This window comes from Nymphalis io, chromosome Z, assembly GCF_905147045.1.
Source record: "Nymphalis io chromosome Z, ilAglIoxx1.1, whole genome shotgun sequence".
Taxonomy (NCBI): domain Eukaryota; kingdom Metazoa; phylum Arthropoda; class Insecta; order Lepidoptera; family Nymphalidae; genus Nymphalis; species Nymphalis io.
In genome coordinates this window covers 14,842,404-14,848,365 of record NC_065918.1, presented here as the reverse complement: position 1 = coordinate 14,848,365, position 5,962 = coordinate 14,842,404, and the positions used below count along the sequence as shown (strand labels likewise).

Below are 5,962 nucleotides of genomic sequence, written 5' to 3'. Positions count from 1 at the left end.
AATCCTGTTGAGTTCCCTCTGCTAGGTAAAGATTTGAAGCTTATTTCACTAATCTGCTCTAATGCGAAGTGGAGTCAAAATTCATAAACATCGTATAAAGTTAACACCTAGAACAAAATATATTAAGAAAAATATAATTTTTGAGAGATCTTTATAATATTTCGAAATCGCTTTACACAATATTTGATACATAATCAAGAGGCAAAAATATATTTGTTTTTTTTTTTATATATATTTTAAAAAAGTTTCTCGCAATAAGTAATATGTATAAAGTTCGTGTTAAGAAATAAATGTTTTAACCATATGATATACAAAATGTAACGGCGGACAATAGATTTTACTGGACAGAGCAAGGTACGAACCTGGGTTGTGATGTAAATCACCGACCAGACTATAAAACCAGTTCAAGATGTGACGTAAAATAATGAAATAACAGCAATTAGCAAGACAGATACAATATTGTATTCGTTAAATTCAATCGAAAGCTAAAGCAGGCAATTTATCAATACGACACGGATTATATAGAAATCAAAAAGCTGAGAAAATAAACAAATTGTTGATCAAACGTGCTTGAAACATTCGTCTGAGGTTTTCGTCATTCGACTGTAGCAAATACATTATTATAATATGTATGTTTGAAGACGCATGAATTAAAAAATATAAATTGTTTTGTTTTGGAACAATGTAGCGAGGATATATATATATTTATAGCGAGGATATATATATATTTATTTTATATATAAAAAATCTTTCTAGTATCGCATTGGATTATTAGATTGTTGGACTAGAGAGCATACCTGTTCATGTACATACCTATGTTTGTGGTGCACACTTGTAAGCGGTAATGTTTACGAGTAAGCGTATTTATCTAAAGGCGGCCGCTTTGATTAGACATTATACTTATATTTATTTACTGTACATTATAATCATTACTTATTTAAAAATCAAACGAAATAAAAATAAAAATAATTCTTACTCTACTTGAAAATATTTATTTATTATTTATAAGTCTACTATCTAAAAACTATTAATAATATATATATACTAGTGCTGTATATTATATATTAATTACACGCAAATGTTTTTATGTTAGTTATTTATTTAAAAAAAAGTGCATGTGCAATACGGTGCTAGAAATGTCGTAAATCGTAGACAGATTAAAGTAGCTTAGTTCTAACTGCACTCCACTGTAAAGCATACTGTAGGCTAGGTTTAATGTTTATTAATGCATTTCATACTTTTTTAACGTAAGAAACAAAAGGATAAAAAGTATGATCGAGGTTATGACCTGAATATAACGAATTAAATGTAACGTGGAAAAATAAAAAATGGCTATCATCTTTTAATGGAATGTATAGTAAACTAAAAACAATGTTATTCATATTTGAATTGTTTTGCGTTTTGAAATAATTGTATTCTATAAAAATATATAAATAAATATTGAGAATTTTTATTAAATTGGCCGCTATTAATATTGACCTAACAAATTAAGAATTAATATGTATTTATTTGCAATTGACATTAGTCATTTTATAAATAAATGAGTCGAGATAGCCCAGTGGTTAGAATCCATGAATCTTAATCGATGATTGGGAGACGCGACAGTGAAGGACAACATCACGAGGAAACTTGCATGTGAAATTATATAACCAACCCGAATCGGAGCAGCGTGGTGGAATAAGCTCCAAAACTTCTTCTCAAAGGAAGAGGATATTAAACCAGCAGTGAGACTGAGTTTAAATTATAAGTGCAGTAACTGTCATTGTTCAAAATAAATATAACATACAATAAATATAACGCGGTGATGGTTCTTTGAACTGACCCGACACCAGTTACTCAATCACCCAACATTAATCCGCTCTAATGTGGAGTTCCGGTTTGAAGGGTGGGTGAGCTAGTCTAATTATAGGAACAAGAGACATAACATATTTTATCTTATGGTTGCTAGTGTGCTGCACGTTTATGTAGTGGTTTTTAATTTTTTAGCAGTCATTATCTATAGGTCTATCGTAGCAGTCAAGGTCTAAGCTTAAATGGCTTAATAATGGAAATCGGTGTGAAGAAGTTGAGAAAGAAATCCTAAGAAAGATCCAGCTGGAGAAATCTACTTGACGAGATTAAAACCGGTGGCTGTAATTCTGTGGCTGACTTTGATGATGTTGATTGTCCTTAGGCAAAGTTATTTACTTCTCATCAAGTGATTGAGATTATATTCCTAAGAGAAATTAAATAAGAAATAGCACTAGAATTCTCACAAAGGCTTTAAGGTCTATTATTGTTCGAATATAGATCTCTAATAATTGATTGAATCTACGGAGTTGAGAAGCAGCGTGTTGACGGAACGTGCCTTCTATATAATAGTAAACTTTGACTTATTTGTCATGAGACTCGACTCGGAATTATTTGTATTGACTGATTTCTGTCTTTTATCTACACTAATATTACAAATGCGAAAGTAGATATAGTCTAGTCCACCTGTTATGCTTTTATGGCTAAACCACAGATCTCGCTTAATGAGAAGGTTAGGAGATTATTACGTTACCCTGCTCAAATGCGGATTACTGGATACAAATATGGTACATTTTCATGTTACGGATGCAGGTTTCATCATTATATTTTCTTTCAACACCGAGTACGAGGTGAATTATAAACACAAATTAAGCACATGAAAATTTAATGGTGTACACGGGTTTGATCCCATAATCTTCGTTTATGATTCAGGTATTCTATGTACTAAACTTAAATCTTAGCTCTATCATTTTATGTATAATATATATTTATTATTAAGAATTCCATTTGTAGTTTTGTAAAATCAACAGCTACCGCTATTAGGGACAAAAGCTCCGTAGCACGTCAACTTATACCGCCACCCCTATTTTCCAGCTGTCTCATTTCTCGTGGCCTTAGTGACAGCCGTGCTGACAGCGGAACAAACGGAAAATCCCTCGGCTACGGTAAAAGGCAAATAGACAAAGATCAGACTTAGTAGCGTGCATAATATTTAAAAATAGAGTAACGACACTGATCTAATTGTAGATGTTTTACATTATTTATCAAAATAAAAAATGGCTATCATCTTTTAATGGAATGTATAGTAAACTAAAGACAATGTTATTCATATTTGAATTGTTTTGCGTTTTGAAATAATTGTATTCTATAAAAATATATATGAAATATATATAATAAAATATAAAATATATAAAAATATATATAATAAAATATATATTTTTATAGAATACAATTAATACAATTAAAGAGTAGGTTAAATAAATACGAATTATCTTTATGCCGTAATGACACATCACCCTATGTTAAATGTATCTATGTTGCGTTTTGAAATAATTGTATTCTATAAAAATATATATTTTTGAACTAAGATGTTATGTCTCTTGTGCCTGTAATTACACTGGCTTACTCACCCTTCAAACCGGAACACAACAATAACAAGTACTGCTGTTTTGAGGTAGAATATCTGAAGAGTGGGTGGTATTTACCCAGACGAGCTTGCACAAAGCCCTACCACCTGTAAAATAAGTAGCTAAAAATAAATAGCTTATTAATCTTAAACGCTTCATAAAACGTTTGGAATCTACTACCATGTACCATTAGGTGATGTAGAGTCATTTGCCCTCCCGGAAAATATAAAAAAAAAAAACATTAATTTTACAAATTCTATTCATTTATCAACATGAAACGTTCAAAATTAATGTTATTTATATTAATAAGGATCTATAATTTGTGATAATTAAACTAATCATTATAATTTCTTTTCTTTTAAAAATACAGTTAAGAAAATAATTACAGTGGTTACAGTGAGTTAATGAAAATATATGAAAGATAGATGAATAAAGCGATTAGCGAACGAAGTCGGGGTGGACAGTTAGTATTTACATAAACTAATAAATTAACGTTATAAAATAAATAAACATAGTTGCTAAATGCACTTCCCATTTTCTTTGGTAGTAAATTGTATCCGTACGTAGCCGGCGTGTGACGTAAGTGTCATATAAAAAGTTTGTTGAGTAATTTTTTAGTGTTAATTATTAAAAAAAAAAAAACAAAAGTTATTTTTGTTAACTCACTGGATGTGCCAGGTGTGGGATTCGAACCCACGTCTCCAGCGGATAAATCTGGCGCCATATACCACTAGACCAACCTGGCGGTTTAAAATCAGTTAAAAAGTTGTATATATACCTTGAAACGAACATTTAATTCTTCATCTAACCATGCAAGTCTAGTGATTGCATAATAGATAATAATGATGACTGAACGAATGCCGACTTTTTGATATATACATATCAAAAAGGCATTATTATAAATTAATTAATTATTATTGGCGCTACTTGCGGTTTGCTGAATATGTTCAATTGTGTTATTTGGATTTTGAAAGTAATTGAGTAACTAATTTACATCAATTTATATGATTTAGTCTTCTTCTAATTTGTATGATTTAGACTTTTTACGGGTGTTTTTTTTTTGTTAAAAAAAGTCATGGATCCCATTCACAGCACCACCTCAAGGTCCTCGAGTCCAATATAATCCACTAAAACACGATATCAACATCATCTAACGATGTCCAAATTACTTTTCTATTGACCTTATTGTAACTTAACTCAGAAAATAGTTGAGATTGAATTAAAACAAAGAATAAACCAACACAATAATAATATTTATTATAAACTAATTGTGTCACTTGTACATGTACATGTACAAATTATATTGCAGCATTATTTGACAGATCTTCCGTATCACATTATTTCCATATAGCTTTTGGGTCTGCAGTTTTAGCAAATTCAATATTAGTAGAAATATTCTCAGAAACAACCATGTTTAGATATCACAGCACTCAGACAGGTTTGTATTGTGGATAGCTGTCAGGGTACCATCCCCTCGAATTGAATGACCCTTCAAACTGGAACAAAATAATACAAAACATTGCTTTGTTCCGATTTCAACGATAATTGTGAGTATAAGCTATCGTAAAATAGGAAAAATGGACACATCCTATTTCACAAGTCGCATTTAACATAGGGTGATGTGTCATTACGGCATAAAGATAATTCGTATTTATTTAACCTACTCTTAACAAAACGTATATATAATCTAAGTATTTGTACTTAAGATTATATTCTAAATAATTATTCTATAAAAATATATATTTTTATAGAATACAATTATTTCAAAACGCAACATAGATACATTTAACATAGGGTGATGTGTCATTACGGCATAAAGATAATTCGTATTTATTTAACCTACTCTTTAATTGTATTAATTGTATTCTATAAAAATATATATTTTTATAGATAATTCGTATTTATTTAACCTACTCTTAACAAAACGTATATATAATCTAAGTATTTGTACTTAAGATACGAATTATCTTTATAATAAATATTATTATTGTGTTTACACAATTAGTTTATAATTGTTACACAATTAGTTTATAATAAATATTATTATTGTGTTGGTTTATTCTTTGTTTTAATTCAATCTCAACTATTTTCTGAGTTAAGTTACAATAAGGTCAATAGAAAAGTAATTTGGACATCGTTAGATGATGTTGATATCGTGTTTTAGTGGATTATATTGGACTCGAGGACCTTGAGGTGGTGCTGTGAATGGGATCCATGACTTTTTTTAACAAAAAAAAAACACCCGTAAAAAGTCTAAATCATACAAATTAGAAGAAGACTAAATCATATAAATTGATGTAAATTAGTTACTCAATTACTTTCAAAATCCAAATAACACAATTGAACATATTCAGCAAACCGCAAGTAGCGCCAATAATAATTAATTAATTTATAATAATGCCTTTTTGATATGTATATATCAAAAAGTCGGCATTCGTTCAGTCATCATTATTATCTATTATGCAATCACTAGACTTGCATGGTTAGATGAAGAATTAAATGTTCGTTTCAAGGTATATATACAACTTTTTAACTGATTTTAAACC

At 29.6% G+C, this 5,962-nt stretch overlaps 1 non-coding gene across 1 annotated transcript; it reads right to left on the bottom strand.

Annotated features, from left to right (window-relative positions):
• Positions 1-4,088: 4,088 nt before the first annotated feature.
• On the bottom strand, positions 4,089-4,161 carry Trnai-uau (transfer RNA isoleucine (anticodon UAU)). The gene has a single exon. It is a non-coding gene; the product is annotated as a tRNA-Ile (tRNA).
• Between the last annotated feature and the right edge of the window lie 1,801 nt (positions 4,162-5,962).